The sequence below is a fragment of the Vidua chalybeata genome, chromosome 2 (assembly GCF_026979565.1).
Source record: "Vidua chalybeata isolate OUT-0048 chromosome 2, bVidCha1 merged haplotype, whole genome shotgun sequence".
Classification (NCBI taxonomy): Eukaryota; Metazoa; Chordata; class Aves; order Passeriformes; family Viduidae; genus Vidua; species Vidua chalybeata.
Window position 1 is genome coordinate 50,008,850 of NC_071531.1, and position 14,945 is coordinate 50,023,794.

Genomic DNA, 14,945 nt, shown 5'->3' on the forward strand with positions numbered 1-14,945 from the left:
CTGCATGGTTTGCAATGATTACTATATATTATGGGAGTATTTCGGATTTGAAGAGCACAGCAACCAGATTTCTAAACCCAGATCGTGCCTTTACCATTCACAGGTACCATGACCAAATCACTAAGCCTGTATTATTCTGTGTTTCTTGAATCCAAGCTATTTGCAATAGCAAGTCAAAAAAATAGTAAGACATTGGAAATGTGGGAAAAGTCTCTATATTTCAAACATCATTTTTTCTTAAGCTGTTTTAGTTTTTCTTCTTCATAATACTAGAACTAAGATTTTTTTTTTTCTCACCAATTAATTATGTTGTGGTTCAGAATGTGCAACTAAATTACTGGAAATATAACAGCAACTTCTCAGAGTCTAAACAAAGTAAAACCCAAGCTATTACAGAATATATTCAGTAGCTACAAAGAAGATGCTGCTTTGACTTGAAGGTCCAACAAAAATACATATTTCTCCATGAAAGATAATAGCAAAAGACAGTCAACATGAGCTGAGAAAAAAAAAATCACTTGAATGATAGAGAAATACTGATCTAAAACTCATGCGCGCACACACACACACACACACACACAAGAGTGGGGAGGTGGGGTGTACCGTTTTTGTAAATGAAGAAGATCTGTCTTTTCCTAAATTGAACAGTATGAATCCTCAACCATATGTCATAGCCTAAATCTCAAATAAAAGTTGCATGGGTTAAATGGATATGTTATTACAAGTTAAACAACCAGAGGGGAGTATTAGTCAAAAGCTTGCTCCCACCGAAGATTTGATATATAGTTTCTAAAGAAAAAAAAAGAGGCTGCTGGATTCTGAAACAGGCCCTGGAGACATTTGGATATTATCTAATAGGAAGAGGGTTTATCCTGGAACAGACCTCAGTGCATGAGAGTGACTGAGCAGGATGAAAAAGACTCCAAGAGCAGAAGCACAAGGTAGTATCTATCATTACACACTTTTCATTTCCCAGACAGACATATGGCTGAATCTTGTAATTTAAATGCAGATTATCTATCCCAGCAGGAGTGCCTGAACATCCTGGAACCAGTGTCATGTTTCAGTAAGAGTGTCAGTGATTGTTTTGTGTTGCATAATTTCAAAATATTTTGTTCTCTGCCAAATTTAAGTATTTTATATGCTTTTAAATGATGGGTCTTCCTTCTACAGATGCTTTTTACTCGTAAGTGGTAAAGCATTCACTGCTTTTTTTCTGTGCTACCTAAAAGCTACGTAAAAGCTCCTATTTACACAGGAGGAATGAATCTCTCCATTTACAGTACCAGGATGGCTGAACGTCAGGGAGTTTTGCCCTCAGCCTGGGACAGAGCTGTAGTGTACAATGCACAGTGGCGAGCTGGATGCCAAGGGACTTTTGATGCAGACACATAATTTAGTTGTGTAAACATGGGTTTCATTGAAAATCAAATTCAGTAGATATATGGCTATAGATATATAGGTGTTAGCACATTAAATTTTTTCCAGATTTTTTGAGGAGCAGGTATTAATAACAACACACCCTTCAAAATTATACTGGGACTTGGACAAAATCCACAGGCCTAAATCTCAGGGATCCAGCCAGATGTCTCTTTAGCACTGTCTAACTTACTAGATATTTTCTCTCCAGAAACATCCTGGCCAGCTGTCAAATCCTTCAAAGAAAAGTTTTGAACCAGCTCAGATGCAGCCCAGTGTCAGAACACTCCCCATGTTTTTCACCTAGGATCTCTCATACTCCAGACTGACCAGACAAAATGCCCAACCTGTTCTGAAATTCCCAGAGGGGCCTTAACCTACTGGACTCTGGGTTCAGCTTTCAGGGTCTTCAGTGTTTGCCACCTCACCTTGGAAATGGGAAGGTTTTTGAACTATCAGGTTTTTAGGCTGCAGCTCTTAAAAACCTCAAGAATGCTTAAATCACAGTGTTGGAGAAATTTGTAGAGGGAGTAAACTCTGCTGGTTCAAGTTAAGTGGTGGTGGAGGAAAGGCTGCATGGGCAGAAGGAGAACAGGGAAGAGAAATCCTTTCTGCCTCAGCAGCTGTACACCTTAGGGGAGGTATAGATGCTGCAGGCGCTACTGAATGCTAAGAAGCTCATACACAAAGGCAGGTACATCCCCAAAGGCATGGTGATGGTATGGCCCAACAGGTAGTTTTTCTCAAGCCACATCTGTGTGGGCAACCAGGGCAGAGGTCCAAACATTAGCATGCTATTAGTCACACAGCTAAATCATTAAGTGGGACAGGTGCTATTTTGGCTCTTGTCACCAGGGGTAAGGCCACATCAAGTCTAGCACTGATGTGAAAAAATCAGTTGCGGCCATGGCAAGGCCTAGGAAATTCCAACTGCTAAGATTCATCTCCCAAGTAAAGGAGAAATGCCTTTTAAAGGCTACTTTTTAGACTGGAAGTAGGTAGAAGATTACAATGCTGGACACAGGAGAATTGACTACATGATGATAGATAGAGCAGGGTTCATCCTGAGCACTGTAGAGGAAGCCACACTACACAGCTGAACCTAATAATCTCTGAACCTAATAATCTCTGATGGAAACACACTCTGAACACACCTTGATGGAACACCACTACTTTGTATGTCCAAACAATGCAACTTTAACTTATGTGTAATGAAAAAATTGATTTAAATAGAACTGAATCAAATGGGACATATCCCAGCACAAGAAACATTCAAACTGCAGTAATTTTATGTGCAGGGTGAAAGATACATCCCTCAGGTAGTAGTTATTACATTTATTGTCTAAACTAGTGTGTGTGGTGCTGTGGAGAGCAGTGGCATATGTAAAAAACGTACAACCCTAAGAAAGGAAATTACAAACTGTGAAGCTCATTAAAACTTATTTCAAAAAGTCATTGTGTTCTTTGATCCTTCTTCAATTGCATGCTAGAAGAACAAAATCCTTCCTAAAAACTTGCATGAAGGGTGATTAGTGAGCTAAACTGGAGACAGAAGTGGGAAAGGACAAGGTAAGCGTTTTTTTTTGGTTTTGTTTTGTTTTGTTTTGTTTTTTTTTTTTTGCATTCCACTGAATTTCCAAATGCCTCTTTAGCAAAATGTGTCTGATAGATTAGGCATGAAGGATTGTTTCCACATTTTTGATGCTTATTAGAAGAGAGTAGAAGAGAGCAGGTCAGCATTTGACAGCCTTTTTTTAAAAGCATGTTCTTAAAATCTCCATATTTTACTGAGAGATTTTGATGTGCTCAGTCTACAAACCCCAGACTTTTAGGTTTGTCTTTGCATGTCTCAGTTTAAAATTCCAACCAAGAAAATAATAATTTTCTATGCCTTGTAGGCTTTGATCCTTTGAAAATCTGACTTAAGGAATTTTGCCTTTTGCTTCTCACCTAGATAAACAGTCTTAAAAAAAAATAAACAAAACCAAAATCCCCAAACAAATTAATGCCATCAACAACAGTAACAAATGTCCTGCCTGTGAGCACAATTAGTAAGAAAACAGCCTTAGTGGTGTTTAGCCTGCGGACACCAGTGGAGCTCCACAGCCATAGATTCTAATTAAGGGATTGACTTTTCAAGAAAGATTAAAATAATGAAATGCATTTAGCTTTGCTAAATGATGACAGGGAGGGAACAGGACAACCCTCAGCAACAATAAGGAGATTGTAAACAGCAACAATGGATAAGAGTTGTTTAAAGGAAGAGAAAGAATATTTTCCTAGGCACCAAGAATAATAAGGAATAATGGATGCGTAGATAGAATAAATAAGTTCAGTGTTGATTGTTGGTATTCTTATTATATTTCATCTTTTAAATGAACACTGAGATGTTTATTGTCAAGGATGGATTTATTCATCTCCAAGGAAAATGGAAGGGTGCTGACTACCTTGTTACCACTGCCAAATGTAGCATCCAGTTTTATGTGACCTAGGAGAGGCTGTACCACTATATATCCACTCATCATGGATATGATGCTTGCATCAGGTCTGGTTTCTATGCAGCCTCTGTACAAATAGTCACCAGAAATAAGATTTACAGAATTGCAAACCCACTTCATCCTTCAAAGGAGCAGTGGTGAAGCCACCACCTTGCTGCAGCAGCGAGAAGGGAGGAGTCAGGAAGGCAGGGTGGTGTGCCCATGGTTTTGACACTGCATCCAGGGGCAGGAGGTACTCCATTTCTAGCAGGAGCTTGAATAGGTCCTTGGTTCCACCACTGGAATTGCTTTGTTAGGTGTCTAACCAGCTTGGTGAAGAAACAGAAATAACACTGAAGTCTTCATAGTCTGCTATTGCTGTTCAACCCTCCTGCAGGGATTTCTCCTACTTACTTCTGAGCAAGAAACATTTTGGGATTAGAATAGCTCCAAAGCCTCTGTGAACACAAGGATTCTAACACATATTTCAAAAGCAAAACTCAATACTATTAAGTAGTTCTAGTTTATCAAGAACCAAGCTCAAGCAGATGTCTAGTTGCAATAAATGATAATGCTAATTACACATTAAAAACACTGTAGTATAACCCATCATGGTTTCTGGGACTTGATAGTAGAAATGTATGTTATTATTTCTGAGAGAAGAAGCATATTCAAATTAAACTGTACTGTGTCCATCAAAGCTCTTGTTGAAAAACATAACCACTTCCACTGAAGTCATAGGATCTAGAGATGGATATGGAGCCAATATACAGATCTGAGTGTTGCAATTTAGAGATTAATCTGGCAAGGCTCAGAGACTACCTTCTACCTTTGTCACCTGGGAGCAGTTTCTGATAGCCCCCAGATTGTTTCTTCTCAAACAGAAAAATAATCACCTTTGTCTTTCCCTACTAACATTAAATACCCTGCTTTTCCTCCAGCATGTGGGCTCACCAAATTAACACTTTCTCTCCATTTCTTGTGGACAGAGCTGGGAACATATTATTGCTAATGTGAGGTTTGTATCAACATCTATTATTTCTAATGTGATGTTTGTATCAAATTATTCAAGTAGAAAGAGAACTATTTTTGTTCCACTGCAGAGGATGCATGCAAGTGTAGCATTACAGTGCTCACCATGCAAATGTGATAGCATGTGATGGCAATATTTCCAAATAGTATATCCCACAACAAAAGGTCAGCAAGTAACCACTCAGACAGACACAGTGTCAGACTTCCTTTGTACCTGACATGCAATCTTCCCAGAAAATGAAGACAGAAATTCCTAAGTACATTTGTAAAACATAGAAGGAGGTGTGTGTACAAAACCAATTAAGGAAAGAATTGCTTTTTGCTGCTTCTTTCCTAGCACACTCTTTTGAAATTAACCTCCATATACTAATTAACCTCTGTGTCACTTTATATAAATTAGATGGCATTCTTTGCCATATTGCTATGGTAGTGTAAGTGATACAAAGCGATATAAAGTACTTTAAAGGTAGCCAAAAAGGTTTCTTTTCAATATATTACACTGTAAGGATGCTGGAATGATCAGGCTCTCTTAGAATGAGAGATAGGCAAGAAGGAAAGATAGATGAGGAAGAGAAAAGGTGAAAAGTCAGGTGAAGGATCCTAGGCAGTTCTCACATTCATGGGCCACATGAACAACTTGATAAACATGCTGAGGACCACTAACTCAATGTAAATGTTCAAATTAATATAAACTCAGGACCTAGGCTCATACACAGGAAATTGATATTAAGGGTGTTAAGTGGAGTTCTAGAACCCGTGGTGATTTTGGAGAAGTAGTTTCAGTAGATGAAAAGTATCACTTAGGAAGCCAGGTGAGTGGTTCCCTTAGGATGCACAATTAGTTTTCTTGTGTGTCTGAGACATCAGGGAACAAAGAATCTTGCAAGGAAATTAACTAAGGAAACAGTGCCCAGATTTATTAAGATCTGTTGTTTTACCGGAAAGATTTTACAGCAGACAGCCTAGTGACGTGGTGTTATACATAACTACCCAAAGCACTTGGGATTGCAAAGACATGAGGAGCAACCAAATCAATGTCAGAAATGCTGGAGTCCATGTGGAAGCCAAGCATGACGCTTGATGTCCACTGAAATGTTTGATATGACAAAGACATCTGCTGAATCTGTTATTATTATTATTCATAACTTATGTATTAAAGCATTAGACACTAAAATGTGCTTGTTGCATGTTGTATTACATGTCATATATGGTCAGGGTACTGATGTATCATTTAAATTAAAAAAGAGCTAATTCAGCTCTTTGGAAAGATGGCTGAGGCGCTCAGCTCAAAATAGAACCCCACCGTTGACTCCCAACCACCAAAAACTACTGCATTGCAACCCATGTGTAGGCTCCTTACATGCTGAGATGGGAAATTTTACTATACAACTGCTTTCAGTCATTCTTCTTGATTAGTTTAAGACACTCCCTGCTCAGTACTCTGGCTGTGGTGCCTGATTCTCCCCATGACACACCCAGAATAGGTATTTCCCACTGCACAGTATGAATTCAGAGCTGGTAGCCTACAAGTGATGTGCAGTGAAACTCAGTATTGTCATGTTGTCAGTGGATGTAAAGCCAGGTTTCTGGAAGTTTAGCACAGTAGCAGCTACCCTGCACAAATTTTGCTGGATTTACACTGCTGTCTGTGAAATGCTCAAAGACTTGGAACAATGCCAAACAGCTACTTGGTTCACTGTCTGCATCAAATAGTGGATAGTCAGACTGAGAGATCTACTTCTGTGGTATAAGAAGGAAAATTTCAGAGAAATATTAAGGGGAAATGATATAATGAATTATATTATAATGGTATTAGACAACTAGAGAGGAAGGCATGGTGATAGCCCTGATGATGAGGTGTTTTGTTCTCGGGGCATCCTGATCATCAAAGTCTCCCCAGTACTCTACTGGGAGAGTAACCTGCTTAACACCTGCCCTCCACCTACCTTTTTCCCAATACACTTGTTCCTGGATGAGACAGGGGGTATATCAAATTCTGAGACGTCAAGGAAATTTCTGAGATGCTGTTTTCCTTTGCTTTCTCCATTTTGCCAAGAAGAGGCATTCAGTTAGCAGGATCTTTGGCGCAGCAGCACGAAGGCTGCCAGCAGGGCACTGTCCACAAGAGCCAGTCACTCCACAGTGCACATTCAAACCTCCACCCATAGCAGCCAGCATTTATTTATGTCTCAGTTGGAAAGCCAGGTTCCCTCCTGACTCCAGCATGTAAAAGAGGACTGGAGGTTTCTGAGGCTGAGGAATGGTGATGGCTTGCAAACAGCCCCAGGTTTTCCAGGTTCAGCATAACTTTGCACTGCTACAAGAGACACAGCAAAGACAAAACAGCATAGGAGAAGCACTCATAATAATGCTTTAGAAATGAAAAGAAAGCTTCTTCTGAGCAAAACCACACAGACTAAGGACAAGGGACAGAGCTGCCTTTTCTGTCTACCCCACGGCTGGCCTCATGCTTGGGTGTGTTTCCATGGAGGCTGTTGCTGTCACTACACAGCTCACGCTGGAGTGTCACATTGGATGGGGGCCAGCTCAACAAGAAAAATAAAGTGAGTTTTGAAGAGGTAATGTGGTAAATGTTCTTCTCAGTCTGGCTACCAATATGTGCTGTCTAGCCTGAGGCACGGAGCACATATGGGTAAAGCTACTGAAGTTTGGTACTTTTAACTTCTTGAGTCACTTTTTACAAAACCAAAGGAGATGCATTAGATTAATTGTGGAGATTAAAAAAAAAAAAAAAAAAGGTAAGGAAAGGCAAAGCCCAGCGGTCTAATGATCTAATCCCAACTGACTTCCACTGCCCATTTCTCAATTCTTATTCTGGTGTTTAAAGGCTTTTCTGCATACTGGGTGATTTTCCCTGCTGCTTAGGCACCAGCAGAGCAAGCAGATGTTCACAGCAGCAGACAGCCAGGATAGCAAAGCACCCTGGCCATGCTGATAGGGCCCAGGCAGGTGACAGTGTCCAGGGCAGCAGCAGATGCTGGCATTCGGGCCACCTGCCTGGGGCAGCTATAAGGATAGTCCTGCCCTCTCACTATTCCAGCAGCTGCTGGAGGAGGTAGCCTGGCTCCAGCTCCTCCTTCTGTCAGGGAAATTCAATTTTACCTCCACTGCTGAGGTTCAAATGAGTTCTGGTGCTAAGTGCTCCGCAGAGAATTTGTCCAGCCCATTTGGGGAGGCTGTGGTAGGCAGAGTAACTTTTGTATCAAAGCAATACACAGGTGATGTCTGCTCTTCAGAAATCTGCTCCTCTCTCACTTACGGTCTGTCAAGGCACTTCAGCAGTCATTTTACCGTGAGCCCCTGGGCTTCTGAGAGAGCATCACAACCTCCTCCTCTTTCTCCCATCTGTCAGCTCAGTAGTGACAATAGGGCAGACTGGAGTTTCTTTCAGCTCATTCAGTTTCTATGGTTAGCATTTGCCAAATGCTCAACCATTTGTAAAAATCATGTCATCAGTTGTCATTAGAAAAAGAATTGATAACTGGTACTTAACTGAGCTTTGCAGTCACTCAAACAAATTTATTCTCTTAGCTCATAAAACAAAAATTACACAAACGAGCCCAGATGTTAAGTAAGAAATTCCTATAATACTATGCTTCGATTTTTTCAGCTGTTATATTGATACCCAGTGGTACAACTATGGTTAATAATCTGTGAAATTCAGCATTTTAAAAAACCCCTAAAATTAATTTTAAAAAAATTTACTCAATTTACTAATCTGTAATGTGATATGTACAACTGAGTCCAGATAAAGCCCCTCAATGCTTGTGTGGCATCAACATTCCGTATTGAGAAAGCATACTATCCAGAAATCACCATGATCATGGATATGCCCATGATGCTCAGGTGCAAACCCAGGCATTTCAAGCCTACCTAATTACGTAACAGAAGAGTTGAAAAGAACCATTTTCCATTTTCAGTCACAGAAACATATGCTGAGTTGAAAGAGACCCATCAGAATCATCAAGTCCAATTCCTGGCCCAAGAGTCACACTCTCTGCCCGAGAGTGTTGTCCAAACACTTCTTGAACTCAGACAGGCTTGGTGCTGTGATCACTTTCCTGGGGAACCTGTTCCAGTGCTCAGCTGCCCCCTGAGAGACAAATCTTTTCCCTGATACTCAACCTAAACCTCCCTTGACTCAGCTAATGTCATTTCCTTGAGCCGTGTCACCAGTCACAAGAGTTGTCCCTCTGTTCCTCTGCTTCCTCTCACAAGGAAGTTGTAGACTGCAATGAGGTCTCCTTCAGCCTCCTCTTCTCCAGACTGAACAGACCAAGTGGCCTCAGCCACTCCTCATACAGCTCTCCTTCCAGACCTATCCTTGTTTCCCTCCTTTGGATGCTCTCTAATACCTTAATGTCTTACATTGTGGTGCCCAAAACTGCCCCCAGCACTCGAGGTGAGGCCACTGCAGTGCACAGCAGAGGGGACAATCCCCTTCCTTGCCTGGCTGATGATGCTGTGCCTGATGCACCCCAGGACAGGGTTGGCCCTCGTGGCTGCCAGGGCACTGCTGACTAATGTTCAGCCTGCAAGTCCCTTTCCCCAAAGCTCTGTCCCATTTCTAATCTGATTCTTAATCTCTTCCATTCTTGATGCTGGGTAAATGCTTCCTGAATCCGAGAGTTTCTGCTACTGGAAAAGCCAAGTTGAATGGCCTTGAAATCAAAATTTATCAACATAAATGCTTTAGTAACACCAGAAAGCATCTGTAAGATGGGGAGGAGGAATGCTGTATGAATAAAGAGAAAACATCCAAGTGCTTATGTATTGGGAGATTTATTCCATTGTAATTTATTTAACACCTCCATGGAGAACAAAGAACTTTGCTAAATTAAAAACAACTGGGATAAAAACCATAAGTTCTTGCAAATATTTGTTATACCTAAAGTTTATCAGGAAAAGCATGCAAGACTGTTACGATAATACCTGCAAAGAAGATATCCCAGACATTTTTGGCTGCCTACTAGATGCAAAATCCATGTCCAGCTAAACGCTCTCCTTTGCTAACGTGACTGCAGAACGCTCCTTATTCCTGTGCACGACCTGCCGCTGTTTCTGAAACATTTCTTCTGGCTTTGAATCTTCTCCTCCAGGTCTTTAACTTCTTTTGGAGCCTATGGAACGCATACACAGGGAACAAATTAGACATCATCGGTTTTACAAAGACACAGTGGAACACAAAATTACCAGGAGCCATAGAGAACACAAGACAATGGGAGTTACAGGGAAAACTGGAAATATTGTCTTATACTGTGTCTCTATCTTACCATGAGAAATGTAGTAGCTCTAATGTTCATGTGAAACTACTGTGTGCCTCTCTTTATAAAGCAGTTTAAGGGATGATCCTTTTTTTTTTTGGTCTCCAAACCAACCAAACAACACAGTGTTTAATGCAAGGAGCTGAGATCATGGAATTGAACACAGACCTTAAAATAACATAAAAAATTTTATTAGGGTGATATTTAGGTTCATAAATTCAGCTACAGAGTTTTGAAACGAAAATCCAGAGCAATCCATTCCATTCATGGACATTGCATTGATATGGTGTTCAGAGCCAGGAAATGCTCATATCCTTTTTTTTTTTTTTTTTTTTTTTTTGCAAAAATGTTAACCAAACATTAAAGACATGTACATATCAAACCTTCCCCAGAAGACATCCTTTGATGACTTCCTACTCCCTATTAAATTTTGCCAGTCTCAGATTATACTAAATAAGGAACTGTTCCTCCTGTTCCTCTGGATTTGGAATAAAATCACAAGCCTTTAAGGGCTCTTTCTAAAAGAAGGCAAGTTAAAAAAGAAAAAAAAAAGCATGATCTCAGTTCAAGGTTATAAAAAGGGCACAGAGCTTTTGGATCAAGGGAGTGAAGCATTAATACTTTGTGGCCCCACTTTCCTAGAATATGTGTCTTGGCAACATTGCTAGTCTAAATCTGGCAAATTGAATATTTTGATCTCTGTTCCTGGAGAAAAACACACGCTTATTAATTATATCAGATTATAATTTTCCTCTCTTGTGTAGCGTAACTGAACTACTCTCCATTATATACTTTATTGTATCATAGAGGCTTCACTGTTTACACGAACACTACAATTTAAGCAATGAGCTAGGTTGTGTATTTTTAGGGGGGGGGGTTAGTATCAGTGGGCTGAAGGAAAGATTTCCTGATAGCCTGTTTAAGAACAATTTGTTTATATGACATACAGAAAAAAGACATGGTGTCCAAAAGCTCCAACATTCATACCCAAGGAATACTACTGCTGATGTTTGAGCAAGGCCCATGAAATTCAACCCTGATACTTGATAGTTGTGCTTCCACATTTTAGACTGACTGTTTTGGTTAATGGTCACCTAGAAGTTGACTACAAAGCTTAGCATTCAATGGCAGAGTGATATGCATGTTGAAACAATTCCTAAGTAGATTCAAAGAAACAGTAGTTGATGTCCTGGCTCAAAAGAATCTGTACTCTCATGCTTGATGGCAGCTGTCAGATAAAGGGGAAAGGTCCACATATTCATGTTGAGCTTAACACCAGTTTGAATGGAGAAAGAGTGGAGGAAGCACTTGGCAAATGATCACAGGCTGGACTGATTGCAAGACAGCAACCATACCTGAAAGGTCGTATCTGCTGGTGTGGTCAATTCCTTGGCAAAGAAAACACTTATTTGCCTGTATCCAAAAGGGAAGGCTTGTGAAAGGAATTAGTAATACAATCCCTCAGCTGTAGGTATTTGAATTGATTATCTGTCAACCCAAAGGTTTCTCTAAGTTCAGCAAATGAACACAATCTGTCTTCTAAAATGCATCATGTAATTTGTTAAAGCTTTTGTCTAACCATGCATGCCAAATAAAAATGCATTTAGGTTTTGGTTTGGGTAGTAAGGTTGATTTTTTTTGCGTGTTGTTTATTTGAATTAGAAAACTGAATACAATCTGAAATGGAATAAACAATAGGTAACTTAAGTGATTTTTTCTAAAACTGGTGTTAATTTAAATTATAAAATCACTCAATTTCAGGCAGACATTGTTAAAATATGCCATTGATTTTTTGTTTTCTTTTGTTCTGAGGTTCCAGTGTGCTCTCTGCTGGTGGTGCCGTTCTCCATTTTGAAAAATGATTGGATATTAATATAAAAACAACCTTAATGCATGCCTAAAGGTAGAAGTTGCTAAATTGCATCGAACAGTATTATTTATTTGCACGTGGATTAGGATCTAAGAAAAAATTATAAAACAAAGAAGACAATGAAGAAAATTTTGTATCAGTGGAGAACAAAAACAGGAGAGATGAGAGGTTGAGGAACATTAAGGGGAGATTCTGTAGCACCTTGTTTTTTAAGTTTTAGGAAACTCCATTAGGGGAAGAACAGCTACAGGAAGACTGGAAAGAGCCACCTGATATTGTAAGCAGTGGGACTCAATAAAAGCGATTCAGTAGTACTGCTCTGTAGGTAATAGGGCAGAATTGGAGAACTACAGAAAAAGTCTAAAATCACACATAAACACACTTGTCGAGCTTTAGAAAAAACAAGCAACCAAAAATGGTCTGTGGGCTGATTTGTTCTCCTGGCCTCAAAAGTAGTTTTCTAATTTTAGAATAATATATGACAGTACACTATTAAGGTTACTGTTTCAAAATTTAGGACTGTGTTTCTGAAAAAATGTTAAAAAGTCCTGTTGATTCAGAGGAAATATAATTAAAGTTTCTACTTTCAAGGGAAAAAAAAAGAATAAAAAGAACTTTCTAAATCTTGATAAATACTAAATGCTTTCAAAGTATTTATGTGTTAAAATGTAAGCCAGAACATTTTCAAACTGACAATGTATGCTCAGCTTTGTTAAGCTAGAGGAGACTGGAAACAGAGGGGTCAGGTGTATGGAGTGAGCCAAGATGGTGATTTAGTAGGACAGGTTTTCCATAAAAGCATGTGATTGAGAACTACATTTCTCTATAAATCTGTGTTATATATCAAATACTAATGTGCAATATCCCTACTTCTGTATCAATCTATTGATATATAATCATGTAATACATTCCTTTTGCAAACGTAGCCACATATTTTTTTGCTTTAAATACTGCCCTGCAAATTCATGTATATGGGTTATAGTTTTTAGTAGCAGGCAATAGACCATGTAAGCAGCCAACATAGCACATAATGAAACTCACAAAGAATTAATTTTATCACCCAATGTCAGTCAGCCAATGCCTCTTCTAGATGATTTCTTAAGATATTTTATATAAATGAATAAAATATTTTCAAGTATGACAAAATAAATATTGATGTTTTAAAATATTTTATCTGAAATTCAATGGAAATGAGCTTTTTCTTCTCAGGGCACAGCAATGTGTGTAATGTGGTGTTTCTCTGTTACACACCTTATCACACTGTCTACATGCAATCTTCTTCTTGCTATCACTATTCATTTTTCATGTGCCAAGTATTCATTAATCCTTTAACCTCGGTAGGTAGAAACCAGTTTTTTTTCTGCAGAACACTCGGCGCTCCTGTTCCAAGTGGTTAAGAAGGATGAATGTTGTTAATACTCACATTTTTTTATTGATAAATCTGAATATAAACTATGCATCTGTCCAGGGAATGCTTCCAGCTGTCTTCTGTAGTAGCTGGCTTCCTATGGGATTGCATATTTTATCTTTTAAAACAAGTGTTACAAGGTTAACTTTTGACTTAGGTGAAATCTAATGAATCACATATGTAACTCACCAGGAGTAGCTGGAGCTGGTTCTGATCTAAATTACTAGCATAGGAAATATGTCACTTGGGTCATTAGACTGCATTTTAACTCTGTGCTCACTTTTCTCCAAAGGAAATTATTAGACCAGAGGCAACATTACAATAGCAAATTATGCCTAATCCCTTTTATGGCTTTTGGAGACATATATTTCTGTTTATACCCATTTTAACATTTCTTATTTATTATTCTGCCTTTTTTTTTTTTCCTTGTGGAAATAGAGGTAAGATGCAGAGACAAATAGTAAAGGGTTATGTTATCCAAAACATTTATGCCAAGAGGAGGGAGAGAACCATTATAGGGAAAGAGATGAGTAGATGTATTTCTGGCATCTGGCATGAAATCCTCTTCAGGAACAAACAGTGGTTCTGGTTCTTCTGGCTTCCTCAGTAAATACTGTGATGAGCAGCAAATATTAGTTTGTATTTACTGAAAGTAATAGCATTTTAGCAGCAATTATTTACCTGCACTCCACCCGGCTTTCTGTGCAAATACACGAGCTGTATGGGCATTTACAAACACCTCCACATGAGAGGCCAACCTCCTAGACATGGGATCCATCCCTCTTTTTGCTTTTTATTTACCCAGTAATAGTTATGATGGGGACTCTCAGGAACTGTTGAGCTGACTGTGAATTTGAGACAATAAGGGGTGGGACTCATAAAGAACTTGCCGTTTTGTACCTGCTCTGACCATGGCTTCTGCCAGGGGCCAGCACAGCATCCTGGTTATTCAAAAGGCTATTAAGTTTCCTTAAATTGAATGGCCCCCGACCACTGGCCAGAAACCATCTGAGCAGGCAGCGATGGTCAAAGCTCACCTGTGCTCTGGCCACACCGTGTTTACTTTATGCAACACCAACCACAGGGGAGGAGGCAGAAAACAACCACAGCAGCTTTACATTAACAAAAGGCTCTCCAAGGCAAGAGAATCCCTAGGTAACCTGTCAAGCCAGCTTAATAGCTTCAATACTGCCCAGGCATGGACCAGGAGGATCCTTCCACCAAAATACTTCACGGTGTAAACACGTGTAAGAATGCTTGCGAAAAGAAATAGAGATTTACTTCTAAAGGTTTAACTGACTCTTAGAGTTTATATTGTTTCCTAAGGTTCTGAAAGTTCTTTTAAAACGTGAATGTAACAAAGATTTTGTGCTTTAAACAAACTTTAAGACTACGGAATCTGTTTCTCTATATGTTGTTATTAAAACCTTTACAACACAGTATCCGCAGCCCTT

General features: G+C 39.3%; 1 long non-coding RNA gene across 1 annotated transcript; it reads right to left on the reverse strand.

The window, feature by feature from the left end:
* Positions 1 to 9,735: 9,735 nt before the first annotated feature.
* Positions 9,736 to 13,458, reverse strand: LOC128783869 (uncharacterized). Its single transcript, XR_008429253.1, has 3 exons — positions 13,335 to 13,458; positions 10,223 to 10,381; positions 9,736 to 10,069 (listed from the first exon to the last, which is right to left on the reverse strand). It is a non-coding gene; the product is annotated as an uncharacterized LOC128783869 (long non-coding RNA).
* Between the last annotated feature and the right edge of the window lie 1,487 nt (positions 13,459 to 14,945).